The 21,345-nt window shown below is 48.7% G+C and overlaps 1 protein-coding gene across 3 annotated transcripts in view; it reads left to right on the top strand.

The window, feature by feature from the left end:
• Positions 1–21,345, top strand: part of LOC138447912 (pleckstrin homology domain-containing family G member 4B-like) — a 1,180,303-nt gene that overhangs the window by 768,078 nt on the left and 390,880 nt on the right. The window lies entirely within an intron of this gene.

The raw sequence follows: 21,345 nt of genomic DNA, 5'->3' as shown, positions 1-21,345 counted from the left end.
GGCGCAGAGTGGCGGAGCGACCCTGCAGCAGCGCCAGTTACGCCCCCAACCCCGCCCCATGCGCCATGACAGCACACAAATCCAGTACATGGCGCAAAGGCCAGTGGACCAGCATACAGCCCCCCAACCATGAAAATGCGTGTAAATCTCCCCACGCACCCCTCTGAATACACGAACCTGCTCGCGCCAGGTAAATAGCGTAGAAAAATCACCCCGCTCTGGCGTGGGCTGCCTGTGGGGCATGCCCAGGGTGTATGGGGTGCCTGCGTGTATTCTGGGGGTGCGCGGGGAGTTTTACACGCGATAGGCTTAGTGCGAGCGGGGTACCTGTATTTCGGGGGTGCGTGTGAAGTATCACACGCGATAGGCCTAGTGCGAGCGGAGTACGTGTATTTTGGGGGTGCGCGTGAAGTATCACACGCGATAGGCCTTGTGCGAGCGAGGTATGTGTATTCTGAGAGGTGCGCGGGACCTTTTACATGCGATAGGCCTTGTGCGAGCGGGGTACGTGTATTCTGAGGGGTGCGCGGGACATTTTACACGCGACAGGCCTTCTGCGAGCGGGGTACGTGTATTTTCAGGGGTGCGCGTGAAATAATACACGTGATAGGCCTTGTGCGAGCGGGGTACGTGTATTCTGAGGGGTTCGCGGGACGGTTTACACGCGATAGGCCTTGTGCGAGCGGGGTACGTGTATTCAGAGGGGTTCGCGGGACGTTTTACACGCGATAGGCCTTGTGCGAGCGGGGTTCGTGTATTCAGAGGGTTGCGCGGGGAGTTTTACATGCGTTTTCGCTGCTGCGGGAGAGGGGAATGTGTATTCCTGGGGCGCCCCAACGCGAATTGGCAGTGTGTGTCCTCCCAGGTGTGCCGTCTTTCCCCCACCCCCCTCCCCAGGCCCTGCAGGCAGCCCACAACAAAGGGGACTACCCGGAATCCCTGGCCATGCCCCGCAGGCAGCCCATCCTCCCTGGCCATGCCCCCCAGCCAGCCCACATGTCACCATGCACAAGTGAGCACCGACACATGTCCCCCTGCACCCCCACCCACCCAGCAGTGACGGGCACCTGCCAGCAGGCCCAGACTCGTGTCCCCCCACCTACCCACCCACCCACCCAGCAGTGACAGGCACCTGCCAGCAGACCCCCACTCATGTCCCCCCCCCAACATGTCATGACACTCCACAATCATGGGCCTTATGGCCACCCAAATCACACCCCGCGCCACCCCAGTCCAAACACACAACCAGGTATTACATACACCCCACAATGAAATCCCCATCACATGATACATCCCAAATGGCAAGTATGCACATCAACACATTTCCGTCACACCCACACAATGGGTGCATGTGATTGAGAAAACACACATCGTGACAGGCATGAAACCCCAGAGAGAATACCACACATTGAAGTAGGAAATAAAAATGTATTTAACACAAAAGCAAGGGAATGAAATGAAACGCACAAGAATGGAAATAATGATCAAAAAACTGCATGTCCAAAATATGAAATAAAAATGTAGGAACGCAGAATTCAAATCAATCCAAAAGCACGTGTCCAAAGTGTCAGTCCGGCAAAACAAATCCAAAGTGAAAAAACCATTGATCCATGGAAAAATAAAAAATAAGAAGTGAAATCCAGTGTAGAACTAATTACAAAGTACAAATCCAGGGTCCATGAGCCCAACCATTGAAATGAAACCTACAAAAAACCCTACCTAATGAAGAACTATATACAAAAAGGTGGGGCATTGTCCAAGTGCCCCAACAGAAATAAAAACAGAAAGGAAACCTAACACTAACTAACTATATACAATGGCAGCGGGCAAGTCCTATGGCTCACTCTGTGCTGTTCCGGGCCAGGGCATCATCAAACCCCATGTCGAGGTCCCGGAGGCGGGCCTCTGCCCTGGCCACGAGGTCTTGCTGGGATGCAGTCATGGCCTGTTCAAACTCCCTGCGAGTTGCCTCGAGGCACTCAGCCCGCCTCAACGCCCTGCGCATGAAGAACTCCGCCCTGACCATGGTGAGCCATGCCTCTTCTGCCCGCCGCCGCTCTGCATCTATCCGCTGGCCCAACCGCTGCCACACGGAAGACACTCCCATTCCAGGGTCCTCCTGCCCTCCGGCCGATGCCTGCCCCTCTGATGTTGATGGCCCCAAGCCATCATCGCTCCCACCTTGAGCCTACTGCTGCTGTCCATGTGCCTGCCTGATGATGCCGGCACATCCTCCATCTGCTGGTCTCCAGTTGGTGGGGTGTCCACCCCTGCTGGACCTCCGACTCCCGACTGTGGCAGGGATGTGATCTCCACCAAGCTGGCTGTGTTGGTCGGGCCAGGTCCACAGGGGGCCCTGGTGGAATCTGGGCTGGAAGACGGCAGGGAGAACGACTGGCGCATAGTCTCCACAGAGGAGGAGAAGAGGGCCGCCAGAGTGCCCGACACATGTAGGAACCCTCCGACCAGGGCCCCTCCCAACTGTGCCACGCAGCTCTTCGTGATGGCGTGCGTGGTCCCCCAGGAAGCACGCATGTCATCATGAATAACACGCGTGCGCAATGCGACAACACCAATCAGGCGGACCCCATACGGTCATGGGCCTCCTCGTCCGCAGGTAGTGGAGTGCCAGATGATGTGGGCCTCCCCCCTACCTGCGGACGGGCCTGGGACGGGGCATCCCTGTTGGTGCATGGTGGTGCAGTCACAGGGTCAGGGACAGTGACATGCACAGGCCCCTCCGCAGTGACCTGTGCTGCCTCCTGTCCTTGGCCCTGGACTGCACCACTTGCACCAGTGGTACTACCCCCACCAGAGTAGCGGCCTCCTCCTCCTCTGTGTAGACCACCAACCTGGATGGCTCCACACAGTCCTCCGCCATCGCAAGCCTCTGTGGGGGCTCACCCGGCCCTTCCGCTGAAGCCGTAGTGGCAGACGCAGCACCAGTCCCCTCACTCCCGGATGGTGGCAATTCCTGGGAGGGTGGCTGGGCCTTGGGTCGCCGCCCGGTGGAGGCATCCCTGTCACTTTGCTCCACAGCGCCATCTCCGCCCTCTTCTTCACTCGACACTGCGTAGAGGGAGACATAGAACACAAGCATCAGGGTTCTGTATAATAGTCCCCTAGACAGGAAGCAATAACACATGAGTGGCACTGTCAAACGTCACTTCCATCTTGTCCCTCCACAACACATGGATCAATGCAGGCAACACACATGCAGAAACAGGCACGGCGCATGCAATCAACATCAGCATCCATGTACAAGTTCCTCTATTGACATAAATGTTGTCTTCAAACTCACATGCATCATGGCTCATACTGATCCCATGCACACACATCACCGGAGGGTCATGCATCAGGGCTCGTACACCACAGACACAGTGGTTACAAGGATGACTAGACTGCATAAGTGAATCAACACATCGTCACGGACATGTGTCATGCATCCATGGCGTTTCAAAGTCACACACACGCTACTCAGACACACAGACATGTACACCATACATGTACATGACAGCAGCACCCATCTCTCACACCCCATCCATGTCCAAGAACAGAGACAGGCATGCATTCATGTGTGCATTACGCATGCTGCTCCCCATGTTGCATTGGAACACATGCACCATCCATGTGGTTCACGCATGACTGGTCTCACATGCAGCACCATGATGTACCTGCACACACACATCCATACATGGCCTATGTCATACATACAGGCAAGTAGCTGACTACCAGCACACTGCAACATGCCCTGTTTCACACAGCAAGGCATGGCCACTTACCGCTCAACTCCAGGCGGGTCTGCCTTTGAAGGATCTGGACGTGGAGCACTGGGCTTATGCATTCCAGGACCCTCATCTGGATGTTTCTCAGGCTGACCCGGCACCCCTCTGCATCCTCTGCCTTCAAGAGGCGCCGGGCCTTGCTGAGGGTCCTGGCCCTGAAGTCCTCCCAGTGCTTCCGGATGGGCTTGATATCGTGGGTGGCCACCCTCTCCGCATTGATGGCAACCACTACGTCCTCCCAGATCCTCTCCCGTCCTTCCTTGTTGGCGCGCAATGGTGTGAAGAGGGCATCATAATGCCCCAGAACTTGCTCTACCAGGATACCAACTTCCTTATTGCTGGAGCTGGTAGCCCTCTGCCTCTCTGGCTGGGGGTTGCCAGGGGTCTCGGATGGTGTTTGCCCCGACATGGCGACCCCCGAGGCAGGTGTGGCTGGGCAACTGGGTCCTGGGGCTGGGCTGTGGAGCGATGGTATCCCAGTCAGGAGTCTTCTTTTCCAGCAGGGGTGGTCACAGCAACTGGACCCCTGCAGATGGCTGACGTGCAGGCATCAAATAGCAGGGCACGTGGGCAGCAGGCAGGCAGCCAGCAGCAGATGTCAGGTGGGAGCATGCTCGGGGCGGCAGGAAAATGGCCTTTTGGGTAGGAGCGTGGTCTTCTGTGTGTTGTCGCGTGGCCAGCTTAATATGGAGTGATTTGGCACGTGAAAAAACTGCACGTCCCACGTGGGTTTCCATCGCTCTGTGCGTGCTTTTCGTTGAATGCGGTGCGTGTGTTTTCCAGGCATTCCAGGGTTCACAGGCGATTAATTCACAGCGAGTGGGTGTTGGCTACGCGTTCTTCTACGCATTATTCTTCTACACGCAAGGCAGACGGTCAGTCGCACACTCTATTTTTCACACTGGGGGTGTCCATGTTTGTCACGTAGCCCTTTTTTCACGGGCATACTAGCCTGCATGTTGATCGCGTACGTTTTTATGTGGCTCCTGGCTGCCACAGCGTACTGCGTGTGTTTTTTTTACACGCACGTAGGCAACTGGGGTCGCTTATCTCTTTTTCTTACTTTTCGGGGATGCCTGTGCATTGCGTGACACGTCATTTGTCATAGGGGGCCACTGAATGGGACATTCATCATAGCTGTATATACGTGTTTTTTGTTTGCACACACTTTTGTAATGTGCAGGAACGCTGCCGCTTGCATTCGTGTGGCGGACGTGTTTAGGCCTGTGCGTGTCTTTGGCTGTGCACGGGTTTACCCTATTCGATTCCATGAATACGCGTGGTTCGCCTGCGTGTGGGCGTTCCGTGTACTTCCCAGCAGTACATCCCCAGTTACGTCCTTTTTTTCACATGTTGTTCCCCATTCCACGTTTTACGCCCCGTTTTCTGCCCCCTTTTTGGTGTGTGTGCTAACGTTGTGCGCGTCATGCACAGCGTTCTGGATGTTGCAATGACGTGTGCGCCCATGTGCGCCAAGCACATATTTGGCGCACATCCAGAGGGAAACACGCGCAGGGCCTTCCATGAATCGCACGCGTGCTTGTGCGCATGCTTTTTCATGCTTGCGCCAGCTTGCGCCTGCTTGCGCTGTGATTTTCGGCGCACATTTGTTCCATGAATCGGCCCCTTAGTCATTTGCACTGTTGTGTGCAAATGTAAAGGGCAAAAGGCGGCGTACACGCATTTGCACTAAGCAGTGCAAAGTGAGTAAACGCAGTCAGGTAGAGTTTAATTTGAATTGTGAACACTGCTTACCATGCACTCATGGTAAGCAGCGTTCACAAATTCAATTAAACTCTGCCTGATATGCGAGCATATCAGCGAGGGATTAATTGTATTTCTCCACTGTGGTTGTAGACCCTCCTGAGTGGAAGAAATTCCATAGAACAGGATATTTCACCCATGTTTGTTCTCAGTTCAGGGGCTCCCACACACCTTTGTAAATTTGAACAACGTGGGATTTCACCCTAAGTAACCCAGGGTAATCCGGACGTGGACCCCTTGCTCACTCTGCCTTAGAGAGGCTCAGCTTCACCTCACTGATGAGGCCGGACTAGGCCGAAACATTTATCTGGGGTTGCTGATGGTACTCTTATTCAGAGGAGAATTGCGTAGCATTTCGGTGCTGGACAGCCGCTGTGGGTGGGACAAAGACTGACATGCAAATGGATAGTTTCTTTTTGACAATTCCAACCCTCATGAACATGTTCACCATTCCTCTGTCACCTTGCATTACACACAAATCAAGTACTCCTCTCACACAGCATAGGAACACCTCTAATAATCCCCACTCTTTCTCACACCAACACCACCAGCACTGTACAACTATGTCACAAAGCTACCACCTATAGTTGTCTTCCAGCTATATCTACCCATTCTCGCTTCCAAACAGGCCTCGTTAGTAGTCAACCGAGAAGGATATCGCCACCTGGGACACCCTTCTGGATGCACATGCCCCAAGTGCCCCCACCAGAACTTGCCCAGAAAAATACCTACACACAGAAAACTGGTTCTCCCAATCTACACTTATCAGCACCTCAGGTTTAGCAACATTCAAGACCACATTACATTAGAATACATATAAAACCTGCCTGTGGTTACTGTCTCCCAAAGGTTCTTTTCTATTTTAACATATGGCTCTAAATGATCCCCACGTATGCAAATGTTCAACAATTTTAATCCACCCTCCTAGATTGATCTGCAAAAGTTTACTCAATGAGAAGACTATCTGACCTTGCGAGAGCCCTGGACAGTCCAGCGCATGCTTGAATGGAACATTACCAGGTCACTCTGGAAAGTCTGACTGGTGCCTTTGCAGTGATGGGCAGAGGAAGGGAATTAGAAGAAAAATTGCTTGTTGAGAGTGAATGGGCGACAGTTGAACCTTAAGGGTGAAATGGCATTCCAAAGGGAGGTAGTCTATAGTTTAAGAGGGAAGGAGCAGTGTATAGAGCGTTGGGTGATAGAGAAAGGCAAGGGGAGGAGTTGGAAGAGCTCCAATATATGTCCATTTCATGATGTGTAATATTACTCCAGTGGTAGAAGTGTACCTAAAAAAGCATTGGCGGGGGACGGGGTACTTGGGAGCATAGTGCAACGTGTGAAAAGGTGTTGCGTCTGGCGTGGTTTAACAGTCGCCGCATATTGATATTGATATTTTATTTCTATTGCGCTCGTACACAAGTGTTTCAGAGCGTGAACATGTATATAATGTTGCCGGGAAAAGGTTGTGGGACATATAGGTGACCATATATATAGGGACAGGGGAAGCAGGAGTTGCAGGCGTGTACCCCGCATGTTCCATTTAATAATGTCCCCTAAAAAAAATTCTGGCCAATTTCTTTGCATGCCGATATTTTTGAGGGGACATTAATACATGGAACCGCAGTAAGGGCAGAAACTAGAAAAAGCGTGTGCAGCCATTGACAGAATTTGGTAATTTACTCCAAAACCTGTGTCCCAAGAATGAAAGTCTGATCTCCTCTGGCCTGATAGAGTTTTAGGGATGAATAGTCTGTGATCCTCCATAAGAGAAAGGTTTCATCCTGGGATATACTGTGTGATGCTATCCTGAAAATAGGTAGCAGCAGTCCCATGGAAGCCATTTTAAAACTGAATTTTCTATTCTTCTGGAAGCCACACCAGGTTTCTGTTAACCGTTTGGTTCCTGGATGTAGGAAAATCGATCATGTCCAATCAGTTTTGAGCCACCTGGAGGTTGCTAATAAGTTTGATTGAAGTAACCCCCAGGAGTGCATTGTAATAGTCCAAACGACTAGTCACTTAGGCTCCTACTACAATTTTACATTAACCCATGGGTATGAACAGCCAAATCCTCTGCAGACATCTGATATTGAAAAGGTATTACTTGACAATGGCTTACACCTTTAGGAACTAGATAGTCTTAGCCTTATACCCGAGATGACAACTTGACAAGTTTGCCAAAAATAAGGGGGATGTAGAGGGGGAGGAGACATTTCTTCTTAGTGTTACCAGGACTTACTCCATCTTCTCCTGGCTAAGATTAAGCCAGCTAGAAGCAATCCAGGCTATGCCACTTTGGCTTCATAAATGTACAGTCAGATTTCACTTTAGCTGCAACATCTATAAGATGCTAAAGTTAAGAGGTATGCTTTAACTTCAAAAAGTACTGTTCTGGAATGGTGAATATGGCTCTAAAAAGTAGAGGACCTGTTAAAAGAAAAGTAGTGGAACTCCGCTCATGACTGTTCCTGCTCACTTCGATTACTGTATGACTCAAGCGAGAATCGCCAATGATGCAAGTGGGCTGGGTTGTACAAAAGATGGTTTGAAGACCGCATAGGATTCCAAGAGGTTAAGACTAACGGAGAATAGAGCTTTCTGATGAGGATGTTGCAGACCGGAACAAGACCCGCCTCGACATGTGATGTTTGCAGAACCAGGACATTAAGGGCCAATAGGTTCTGCGCACAGAGAAGTAGAGGGTGAATCTGTGAACTGCAAGCCTCTTCTGGATTTTTGAAAAAAGCGGAGGAGAGATATAAGGCAATAATTAGAAAGGATAACAATGTTTTTTTTTTACCTCTGGATACACCATCCACTGTTTTGAAATAAGGGGACAGATTCCTTTTCATTCAGGCTGGGTAATGAAGTGGAGGTGTGAGAAAGGTGGAGAGGTTTTATTATTCGAAGCTAAGGAGTACAATGTGGCACACAAATTATTGAATAAGTGGAGAAAGGGAGTGAGTTGAGTAAGTGGAGTAGTAGGAGTGCGCGGTGTTGCGAACCAGAAGGAGGAGTTGGACGAAGTACTGGCATGTTCAAGGGTACTTTTTAAAATAAAATGAAAAACGCCTATATAGCCCTACAGCTATTAGGGAAGTTCCCTACCTAACAAACTAATAATAATGGAGCTCGTCAAATGTCCCTAAAGAAACAGCCCTTAGTTCAAATCCAATTCAGTTAACTGGCCCTACCACTTAAGAATAATTAACAAAAAGGAGGAGGCTGGAGCAGTTGCTTCTGTCTTGGGCTTCTGCCTATTCCCACACTTTGATTCCTTTTCCAAGAAGAAGGTTTTTAAAAGTTCATCAAAGTTCGTCAATTTCTTGTAGTACAGTTCTCAGCCTCTCTAGGTCACGTTTTAAGTCTTTAGATATACTTCATACCGTTTTCTTTTTCTCAGTAAAGACAAGGTTTGCTTAACATAACTCAAGCAATCTCGACTTGGTATTTATCAATGATCGTGTTTTGTACTTGATGACTGGAATCCTCCAGGTCCTCTCTTCCTCCAATTCAGCATTTTATATTTCGGGGTTCTTGGACTCCCCAAAGTTCTCTGTCCCTTTGACAGGCTTGTTTTAGCTCATATTTAGTAGGGCATTTTCCTGCTCTGGTGTATATGGCTCCCGTAACCTTTGTGGCCGTTTCTCACGACTTTCCAAAGCCGTCTGACCCTAGGATAGGCTTGCTTTATCTCTTTTCGGCTTTCTTTGGCTCCCGTGACCTGTGTGACTTTGCCAGCCTCAGATCTTGTTTCCAGAACTCCCCAAAGTCCTCCGGCCCTCTGTTATGCTTGCTTTAGCAGGGCCTCTGTATGGCGTCTGCTTGTTCAGGTTTTCCGGGCTCCCTAAACCCTTGTGGCTTCTACAGCCTTAAATATCAATGTCTTTCAGTTTCCCAGGGCTCGCCAAGGTCCCCTGGCCTACTGATAGGCTTGCTTTGTCTCTATTTGGGTTTATCGGGCTACCATAACCCTTGTAGCCTTCCCAGCCTTGGATATTCAAATCTCTATTCGCCCCCCTATCCACAGCGTTACCTTTTTGTGAGTATTTGCTTCCCTTGCGCTACTAAGCTCAGCAGGTATTGCACTTCACGCGTAGAGCTCGGGGATCTGCAGTCTGGTCTCAGTGTCGGTTAACGTGAGACCGTTGCTTTACCATCCCTGTCTCCTTTTTGACCAGGCCTCTCTGCCGGTCAGGAAACCAGCCTTCCGGTGTCTTGCGAGCACCTCGTTCGCTCTCCACGATACCACTGGCTCTGCGGTCTGGCGTGGCTGTGCCCCTCCAGGACGTCTTCCCGTCAGAGGCCCGCCTCTTCCTAGGATTCTCACCTTCTCTCCATTCAGGGTTTCTTGTCTATATACGTCACCATGAACAAAATGGGCGTATCGTTCTTCTTTGACTGTGGAGTTCAGGTGTGATCCAGTATTACCTGAAGCCAAAGAGATTGAAGAAATCTCACTATTGGGAGAGTTCCAAACAGAAGGAACAACATTCTTTCAGATTGCCATGTAGGCAGACAATGTATTCTGCATCGAGGGTTCCATATCGGAATGGGAGTCCTTGTCCCCTAGAGGGGAGTCACTCCCAGTGAGGTCCCACATGCCCAGACTCCTTGATATATGATATGGCATTTATAACGTGCCTATACACAAGTGTTTCAAGGCGTGACGAGGCAAGGGAGGGGGAACAGAGGGAAGACAGACAATGATCTTACTAGGCCAGGTGTCATTCAGATCGCGCAAGTGCATGGGAAGGGGGAAGGGGAAAGGTGCTTGGGGAAAGGGGAAAGGTGCTTGGGGGAAGGGGGAGGGGAAAGTGCAGTACATGGGATAATAGAATAAATAAGATAAATAAAAAATACGGCCTGCTGGTGGCAAGTGCAAGGTAATTGCAGACATAGGTGCTGGTAGTGGGACTGTAGGTATACAGAAAAACAGTCCCCAGGTGCAGGGGTTGCCAGGGAGGCAATGCAGGTGTGCAATTGGCAGGGCCTGGGCCCGAGATCAGAAGGGTGGCTAGGTAACCAGTGCAGTTTCAGTTACAGACAGGGATTCAGCAGGGGAGAGGGGGAGAGAAAGCAGAAGCAAAGAGGAAGGTTTTAAGGTGCTTCCGGAACCAGGCATGGTTCTCCTCAAGTTTCAGGGAGGCTGTTCCATAGGGAGGCCCCAGCCGAGGAAAGAGATCTACCACCAACTCGTTGCTTGGAGAAGCGACTGACCCTGAGGGAGTTGGAGGAGGATGAGCGAAGAGCTTGAGAAGGAAGATATTTAGGAAGAGAGAGTTGAAGGTATTGAGGCCCCAGAAGGCCTTGTGGACAATGCAGAGGGTTTTGAACTTAATCCTTGCAGCCACTGGGAGCCAGTGCAGAGATTTCAGTCCTGAGAGATGCAATTCCTGGGCTTGAGGCCGAGGACAAGTCTCGCAGTCCTTTTCTGGATGAGTTGCAGAGGGCGGAGAGTAGAAGCAGGCAGATTTAGCAAGACACTGTTGCAATAGTCCAGCTTATAGAGAACCAAAGCTCTGGAGACAGTGAGCTTCTGGGGGAAGGAGAGGAAAGGAAGAATACCTTTGAGGAGGTGCAGCTGGTAGTGTGACTTCTTAGAGACGTCAGAGATGTGAGGAGAGAAGGAGAGGGTGGAGTCGAAGATGACCCCAAGGTTTTTAGCCTCGGAGGTGGGAGCAGGAAGAGGGTCTTGCTGAGCGGGCTCACCTCCCTAGCCTCATAAGGGGTGGTTCCCCTCTAGGGAGATCAGAGCTGGGAAGCTCTCGCAGGGCTTGACAGTGGAACGAGTGCATCCCTGAGCAGAAGACCGCCACCCAGACCCATAATAGCCAAAACTATGAATTACAAAGATTGAGAACGTATACTGGCTTTCTCTACGGTGGGGGGACCATCTGCAGAGCATCCTCCAAGCTGGCTATTTTTCCGGATTACACCTTGCAGGTACAAAGGAATAAGGCCCAATTCGGACTCATAAAGGAGAGACTGTGCCGAGCCAATAAAAAATACATGCTGATTACCCAGCCAAACTCAGGGTTATTCATAAAGGCAAGACACCCTTCTTTGATATAGGTATATTAAAAGATTGAGAGTCCATGCTTAACTTTGTAGGAAGAGAATCGACATAGCGCTCCTGCAGGAAACCTACATTATTGCAGAGGGACAGGCCACCCTGGCGAGGAAATGGGGAGGGAAGTTTTTGAGATCACATTCTGCATTCGCAAGAGGTGTCCTGACTTGGATAGCACCCACTGTCCCCTTCAGAGTGCTGGAGACGAAGCAAGGGCAGGATGAGTACTTGGAGAATTGTGAGGTTTGCACATAAGCACCAAACCATAAAGCAGGCCACTTTTTCAGTTTGCTATACCCCCGGTTGGCCATACATGACATGTCGGTTGGGAATTACAAAAAGCAGGCACCCCTGACCAAAACACTGCTAGAATTGTTGAGACACTTAATGTTCATAGACCTATGGTTGGCTGAGCATGGGCAGACACAAGGTTATTCACACTACTATGCCCCACACTCCATGCACACGCGCATAGATTACATATTTACTGGAGCAGAGACAGCCGGAGAATTTGGGAGCACTGAATACCTACCTATGGTGCTCTCGGACGATGCCCTGCTGGTTGCGGTATGGCGGGAGACCAGGTACAGACCACCGATCCCAACTTGGAGGTTACGGGTGGAAGCATTACAAGATGACATATTCAGGGAAGACATAGCAGACAAGATGGGTGTATTCTTTGAAGTAAATATGGGTAGTGTCGACGGTTGTGGAGTACAGTGGGAATCCTTCAAAACAGCGATAAGGGGAAAAGCATTTGGGAAAATGAGCGGCATTAGAAAAGAACTACTAGCAGATCTTGCCTCAGCAGAAGAAGATCTAGCGGAAGCAGAACAAAGGCACATCAGGGAAGGGGGCAAGAGGAGGTGCTGACCTAGCTCAGACAAGACTGCATGGCGAGCTGGAAAGGTTGCATGGAGAAGGGGGTAAACCTGGTAAGCTGCTGGCGTGGGTATGCCGTAGAGAGAAAAGGGAAATGATCTGTGCCATCGAAGATAGAGATGGGAAGTGTGTAGAACGCAAGCTGAAATAAATGCAGCATTCGCTGAATTCTAGGAGAAACTCTATTGTCAGGAGGAGGTGGGACACTATGAGGAAATAGGAGAGGCCTTGTCCCAAATTGTGTTACCATGCCTAGACCCCGAAAGGGCAGAGATAGTAGATGCCCCACCTTTGATAGAAGAACTGCAGAAGGCTATTAGGGCTCTCCCTGCAGGCAAGTCACCGGGAGCGGACGGGCTGCCTGGGGAATTCTATAAAGAATACTTGGAAGAACTGGCTCCTAAACTACTAGAACTGTATGAAGAGGCCTACGAGTGAGGGGGGTTGCCAAAGAGCCTGCAGTGATCTATTATTGTACCAGTTCTGAAATATGGGAAGCCCACTTCCCAGTGTGGTTCTTACAGACCTCTCTCTATGATAAATGTAGATTGTAAAATTCTTACTGCGGTCCGGGCCACCTGCCTCCAGAAGGTAATGTGTACATTGATACACCAGGATCAGATACGCTATGTACCGGATAGGAACACATACTGAAACCTGAGAAGACTAAATCACTTGATAGACGGTACTAATTCAATGGATGAGAGGAGCGCAGTGGCCTCTCTGGACGCTGTAAAGGCATTTGATTCCGTCAGGTGCGACTGGCTGTATGTAACGCTGGGACGATTTGACATAGGACCAGGCTTCCTGGGATGGATACGGCTGATATACACAAGGCCTACAGCCAGAGTACGGACAGGAAGACACATTTCTGGGACCTGGGAATTGAAGAGGGGCACACGACAAGGGTGCCCATTATCCCCCATGTTTATTCTGGCCCTGGAACCACTGGCAGTGTTCCTGAGGGCGGAATGCATAGACATAGGTATCTCTGTGAAGGACACTAAACATGTCATATCACTGTATGCAGATGACATGCTGCTTTACTTGAGAGACCCAGAGGATAGTCTCCCCTACGTGTTAGTGGTACTAGACAGGTACCCAAGACTCTCTGGGAAACAGATTAGCAGAGCAATCCTGCTTGTTCCCGCTGGGTAACCTGCGAGGCAGAGAGGAATGACAACTTCCGATATTAAAGCTAAAGTGGTCACCACATACATTCAGATATCTGGGGGTGAAATTCTGGCATGACTTTGTGGATGCTGCCGCTGACCCACATATACTGTACCATCTAGTGAACATCCCATATGAGATACCCAGCAAATTCTTTCAGAAAGCGGACAGTATCATCAGGGAATTCCTCTGGATGGGGAAAAGAAACAGGATTGCGCTGAGCACATTGCAGGGGGACTATGCCCAAGGAGAAATCAGGGTGCCTACCCTCGAGCTGTATTACGTGTCCAGACAACTCCAGTTTGTTGTGGACTGGTTTGCGGATGAGGCCACGCTTGATACAGTTACTACAACGGTGGGAGAACTGACACAGGAAGGCGGTTAATGGACTTTAAGATGTTGACCCGGGAAGGGGGGATCTCAGCCGGGCAATTCCTGGTGCACATGCACATAACCCAGAATATGCTGAAGAAATGGCCAGAGGTGCACAATGGGATAGAAAAAGATGCCACACTAGAGATCTTATGCGATATGTCGGAGGGAGGCCACGTAATTTCTAGAGCATATGAACTGTTGTCCAGATGTCAAGAATCTGCCAATCTGAGAGCATGTGGGAGCTGAGCGATAGAGCTAGGGAGAAGTTCACTGATACAGAATGGACTAGGGCACTACTCTATACAAAGCTGGTCTCGAGAAATGCTAGGTTTAAACTTGCGCAAGTGTACCTAACACACCGAACATACATGACTCCACATAGGATTTTGTTGATGCCAGGAGCCGAGAGACATGGTTGCCCTAGATGTGACGAAGAGGGGGCAGGACTGTTACACATGTTTTGGACCTGTCCGGTGATTAAAATATTCCAGTCATCAATTGCGGATAGAGTGGCAAAAGGGGTAATTGAGATGCGCGAGTGGCCGCCGGAGGTCTGCCTACGGGGCATGTTCTCTCGGAACAACAAGGGCGCCACCTCCCTGAGAAAATGAAAGATTTGATAAGCATATTAGTGAAACACAGACTAACTATGGCCTGAAAGGCGGCAGTGGCCCCTAACATTCATGCATAGTGGGGAGACCTGAAGAGGTGGGTACTAGCAGAAGAGGTGGGCACTAGCAGAGACAGCTGTCTGACACAGAGCAAGGCGTAGAGGCCTGAGAGAAACAAGTGAGGATGTGGAGTCCTGGAATACGCTCACACAGATATTGTTTGACACCAACCCAGAGTCGGAGGGTATGAGTCAGGGGGTTGAGCCCCAGGGTACCTAACAAGACATGGGTATTAAGATACAAGGGGATGGTGAACTCGAATGGGTAATGAAATGTTGGTATATATTTATAAATACTGTAAGTGACTTGGACAGGTCCGGAGAGAGAGTAAGCCTCCCTGACGTGAAACATTGTTCAGCCCGCCTGTAATACTATATAAACAAGACTTTGTATGTGATGCAAGAGTTTGAATGTTTACAGAATGAACAAACTGATATCAGACTCTGCAGGAAGGAAAATTGACTTCTTCCCTCTTGCGATGCCGCCCCGGGATAGGGAATGTGGGCGGGGGGCCAGGGAGTTGTTGAATGTTTTGTTAATTGGTAAAACCAATAAAACACATTTTTTTTAAATGTAAAGGGTTCTAAAGCATGCACTGGTATTTGCCCCACTGCCCAGAATTACCATCAAGTGAACAGTTACTTGGCCATGTTAATGATTGTCATTAGCTTTCCAGGTACTGGTCCCCTCTTGCACCAGACTCCTGTAAACTGCCAGTGGACAGGAGGGGAATGCACCAAAGATCCACATGTGGCAGAAGAGTACAGCATTGCTTCTCTCTCCCGGACCTGCAAGCTTTCTGGCTCCTACTTCCACCAATTGCAGGTGGGATTGGGTAGGTGCAACGATGCAGCATTGTAGCTTCCTATATCTTGTTGGGGTAAGGGAGCCCTAGCTTTGCAAACCATCTCTCATTAAGGGGCCTGCAAGACTGGATGGCCCACAAGACCCCCGTTTCTCTTTTCCTATTGTAAATTAGCCAGAGCTGAGAGAAAGCTGGCATGTGCAGAGCTTAAAGGAGTTGGCTGGAATGCCTCACGTTGACACTGCAGTCCTTTGACTGATCCAAGTCTGTCTCCAAGTCCACCCCTCAGTACCAATAAGTTTATCTTAGTAGGCATTAGGACCCATGTCTGAGGAAACAACCAAGTACAGTCAGTGGAACCTGTGCTTAACGTGCTGGTAATGATTGCAAATTGTGAGGAATGTGTTCAAATTGGCGATCGTCACATGATGGCTCGAACCCCCTCATGCAACAAGTCATTTGGGGCCGTTCAAGCCAGCAGTAGTGATTACTTCCATACCTGCCAATCTGAACCTTTCCACTCATGCTCCCTCTGCCCCGTTCCACTCTCCTCATCTGGGCATTGTTTATTTTCCCCTGTGGCAGTCCTTCCTCTTTCCACATCTCTCGCCCTGTCCACACCTCAAGTCGTGTTCCAGTGAGAACTGACATAGCTCACGTTATTAGTATCCGGCGACTCCATTGCTCCTTTCAGTTTGTCCCCGGGAACTAGCAGCTATAAGTCCCTCACCGTCAGACTTTCCTAGACGTTAACGGTGCCTGTGGACTTTGTTAAAGGTCTGCAGGCTGTTACTGCCTGGGTAAGTACACCCGTTCCTAGATTATTGCTAAAGCAATGGTCCACGACTAAAATGAATTTAGAGGAGAGAGGAGGATGAGTGAACTGGAAGGCATGATTGTATTTGCATTTTGGATTTATTGAATTACCTACAGAAAAGAGTTTTGACAAGAGCTCTGTATAGCATTACATATGGACACAGGGCAGTCCAGTGGAGGGAGTGGATCTGAGGCGGGCATTCAGGGGAGGTGCACCAAAGAAGATGCTTCACCTTCCTGAACTGGGGAACTGGTGCTGCTGCTCCTGGCAGCCGAGCCCTGGTGGTAGTCTTGTGTGCTGCCCTGGGCCAATCGTCACCCCTCCTGCACCTGTGATGGCCGCTCGGGGAGATCAGATGGTGACAGGAGAGGGTCTGCGAGGCATAGAAGCAACTGGGAACTTTTTGTGAGGGCAACTCTAGGTCTTTGTTAGGGAGAATTCTCCAGAATGGCTAATTTCACTTACCTACTGAGTCCCTCAGCAGCTTTGCTGGATTTCTAGGATTTATTTTTTTCACCTCGTAAGAGTGTGAACCTTTTTCCCACTCTTATATGTGTTTTGCTGTGTGTGTTTAACATTTTTGTGTTCATAGACTGTGGAGCCTCACCCACTCCATAGGCAACATATTTTTACTGTGTGCCATACAGCACCTTTAGTGCAGTGACACAGGGTTGTCTTTTTCAGGCTTCCCACTTTAAACTCCATATTCTCGGACTGACTACTGTCTCTCAGAACATGTAAAGTTGCCATTGACTTTATTAGTCTTTTTAAATTCACATACCCAGTACAATCTATCTTCCATAGAGTACTGGAAAGGGTGAATAGTTATCCCTTTTTGTCTGTCTCTCATGGAACATTATTTTGTTCTCCTTTCGTTAAGATTTGGCTGGTGGCAGTGGTATCTACCCTATTTTTCCTACCATGGTCTATGTAAATAGCCTTGGTACTGTTTTAGGCTAAGTTAGTAGCCTCGAACTTAAATCCGCTGGACCCCATTTACTTGTATTTGGTTCTGGCTGGTTTTATTCGCCATTTCTTTTTGTAAAGGTCTTTCTCGTGTTTTACTCTGCGCGCCAAACCAGGTTTGGTTCCTTTGTTCGCCGTCCTTTGGCGGGCTTCTGCACAGAAGCCCTCCTTAGGCACCTGAATGTCTGAGGGGGACAGGGGTTTTAGACTCCCTGCACATGGTCTCCTTGGAGACCCATGTCGCACTCTGTATGATTGGCTGTTGTGACTGTCCCGCCAAGACAGCCACCCTGCTGTGTGATTGACAGCCAGGCTGTGTGAATGGGGGAAAACTGCATAAAAAGCAGGTCTCTGGGGCTTGGAAGGTAGAGACGCCACTGGATCGAGAGAACCAAAGAGAAGCTGAAAGAAGAGGGCCACTACCACGACTGAACCTCCCAGTGAAGCCCTGCTGTGGGTCCGAATCTCCAAACTTCGACGCCAGAGAACTGCAAGTAATCTTCTTCCCTTGAGCTGGTGGGACCAACTAGTTCGCCAAACCCCAAGCAAGGCCTCCCTCCCCTGGTCGAATTTGCTGTGCACAGCTGCAGTGAACCGGATAGCCAGGATGACAGGACCCTGTTTAGGTTATAAGGAGCGCACCTTTTATTTGTTGCTCCTACTTCGTGTCAGTCTGACAGTCGCTTCAGGAACCGTGAGCCTGCAGGATCTGCCAGGAACGTCTGCCAAGCTACAAGGCAAGGTACTAAAACAACATGAATATGCAGAAGCATAATGCAGGTGGACCCCATATGGATCCATTGTACGCGCTGCCTGCTATAGTTGCATGTTCAGCAGTGTTCACAATGAAAATTAAATGCAGCCCGACATGCTCCCATGTCGGACAGCGTTTAATTGTAATTGTGAGCGTGGCTTGGCATGCGAGAATGTTAAACGGCGCTCAAAAGTAAAAGAAAATGTTGCCTGTTATGCAAGCATGCTTGGCAGCGTTTACTCACTTTGCACGGTGGAGTGCAAAAGTTCAGGCCAAAAGGTGTCACATGTATCTGCAGTTTGCCCTGCACTTAACTCAACACTTAACTACTCCCTGCCGCCAAATTACTCATTTGAAAAAAATGAGCTCCTAAGAGTTAAAAAGTATAATGTGCCTGAGTCTGCTGCGTTGTTTTGTCCCAAACAGACCAAGCCGGACTGTATTGTTTTTAGTTGAAATTCAGTTTCTCCAGCTTCTACCTGTACTTTGCTCCTGATAAGGATTCAAGGAAGTTGGATGACACAAGTAAAAAGGTCATAATCTACTCTGGTGGTGAGAGTATCCAATATGACAGCAGTCTTGTCCTTTGCAATGGGGACCTTGGGGAGAATGTACATGCATTATTTGAGTTTCTGCTAGAAGAGAAGCAATGAGAGGTAGAGGATTTGTGCAAGGAGGGAGTTTTGACCTTGGATAATATCACAATGGCACCATCAGACTTGGTGGCTGTGCGCTTCCTTGGTATGAATAATAAATGTTCTTTTTGAAAGGTAGTGCTCGCTAAAACTGGCTGGGTGTGGGCAGAGGTCTGGTCAAAAAGCTTAGATTTTCCTTTTGAGGGAATTCACCTGTTTGGAAGTTTGCCAACAATTCTCTGTCAACCCTCAAAAAGGCACTGATGAAGCCAGCAGGAGCAGTTGGGGCTTTACCTTCTAGGTGCCCATTTTTATTGTCATATTCATGCATAGGAAGAAGCTGATATTTGATATTTCAGAGGCACCAGCCATTCTGACACACACCTTCGAGGTCTAGATATAATAAACAGTGAAAGAGGAGCCACATTTTTTATCTTTTCCACACACAAGCTCTGCGAGGAAGAAATCAAACTTGAGGAACTCAGCCTTAACAAGCCAAGCAAACCTAACGTTCTTCTGGCTCCTGCTATTGATGGCGCTCTGTGGGAGGGATGATCATTGATTATTTTACAGCTTTGTGACCCATATCATCAGAAATTTGGTTGCTATACATAAAGGGTCATGCTTTGGAGTTTCAAATTAGGCCTTTGTACATACAACCATGCCATACTTGTGCCAAAGGAGTACTTGGAACAGTTAAAGGAGGGGTACACCAAATGGTTATGAAAAGGGCCATCAAAGTGGTTCCAAAGGAACAAAAAGATTAGGGAGTGAATTTAAAGGACATCCAAAGGACAGAGACAATTATGGATTTGCAAGCATTAAGTAAGAACATCATAAAAAGGACATTCAAAATAGTGACATTGGACAGTGTGATTACTTTGATTTGGACAAGAGGCTATCTATGTCCATTGAATCTAAAGGATTCTTATTTTCATCTGCTCACTCTAAAGAAACATCAACGGTTCCTTAGTTTCAAGTTCAGAGAGAACATTAACAGGTAAAGTTGTTGCCTTCAGCCTCCATTCGGCGCAAGGTGTTGTGAAGAATGACGACTATGTGAATCTAAAGTGAGATGTGTCGGAATGGTGCCTTGCTATGTTGGTTGTGTTGTTTTTTTGTTGAAACACAACGGAAAGGGCTCACCTGTGGGAGGCAGATAAGATACCTGCTCACCTGAAGGACAGCACCTGACATATGACGTGGATTCTGCTACAACCCCAAACATTTCCAAATGATAAGACAAAAACACAAGCGATCCTCTTTTCTAAATAAAATCATTCTACTTCCTGCTATTTAGGAAGAAAAGGATGTGCGTGTTAAACCCCTGACATGCTCATTGCGAAAATAAACATGTGAGAAATGTTGCTAAGCACAAAATAAATCTTAGTTTGCATTATGGAAAGGTAATGCAAATGTAGCTGCACTTAAAGAAAATCCTCTTGTCATTTTACAAGCTCATATCTGATGTGATTCAAATGGAGCACCTTTTGTTTAAGCAAAAAGAAATGGAAACATGTAATAGGGCCTCATTACGAGTCCGGCGGTAACCCTGCCGGTGCTACCAGCGGGCTGCCTCTGGACTCGTAACATTTTACTGGCTCTTGACTTCCCGGTGCCACTGGAACATTACAAGTCTACCGGCCTGGGAAGTCAGACGCCAGTAAAATGTTAGTCCCCATTCCTATGCAGTGTGGACTCCGAAGCACTGGCACCATTGTTAACTGTGCAGGCGCTTCTGTGAAGAGTCTGCCTATCGTGGCCGCCGCACCCGGCAAGGTCAGACCTGTCGGGCGCAGCAGCCCCAGCAGGCAATCTCGTAGTTTACCGGCACCTGTGTTTCCAGACCGGCAAACCTGTAATGAGGCCCATAGTTTGTAAACTGCAATGTGCCGTTTCTTCAGAATATATTGAACACAAAGGAGAGCAATCAATGTAAGGTATTTATAAAGCATGGCTTGTGCAGTGTCAATCCAGCAGAAGTAAACAAGCCTTTCATATATAGGAAATCATGTGATGATCTGATGTGGATTTGGCAATGCTAGTTTGGTAGTTAGTGCCTGGAAACCTTACAACACTCTTATTTCTGTTTGGCCTTGCATACATTGTTGAATGGGGGTATGGCTGAAATCCCAGGAGATTAGCTTGGCCCTCAGGAGAAAACAAACCTATATAATTAAAACCATTACAGAAAATCATTACATTACTCATGACAGAGACCCATGTGTTCAGAGCTTCTGAGTAGTGAGATGTCCCCACGAATATAGGCTCATTTTAAGAGAAATATTCTTTAAAAAATGCATCTTTACATTCCAGCAGTGCTAAATCCACAGTCGTCTTAAGGCTCTATTTTACAGGCCCAGTTCTTCAAAGGCCAAAATCAACTTAAAGATGTTACCTCATGAACTAGTCCACCAATAGAATCTACCATCCGACAAGCCATGAAAAGCTTTGCACACAAGAGGCCTAATAGCCAATCCTGTTAATCAATGACTGACATTTTGCAAAGGGGGCTCCGAGAGCTGCTCACATTGTTTATTGTGCTGACAAACAGAATGTAATTAAACGATTTGGGCTCGAACGCCACAATGATATGATGTAGAGTCGAATGCAAAGGTGTTTTGAAAACATGAGATTTGTATCTA

This window comes from Ambystoma mexicanum, chromosome 1p (assembly GCF_040938575.1).
Source record: "Ambystoma mexicanum isolate Mex_15411 chromosome 1p, UKY_AmexF1_1, whole genome shotgun sequence".
NCBI lineage: Eukaryota > Metazoa > Chordata > Amphibia > Caudata > Ambystomatidae > Ambystoma > Ambystoma mexicanum.
Note: the sequence above shows the minus strand (reverse complement) of the source record. Positions and strands in the feature narration are given on the sequence as shown.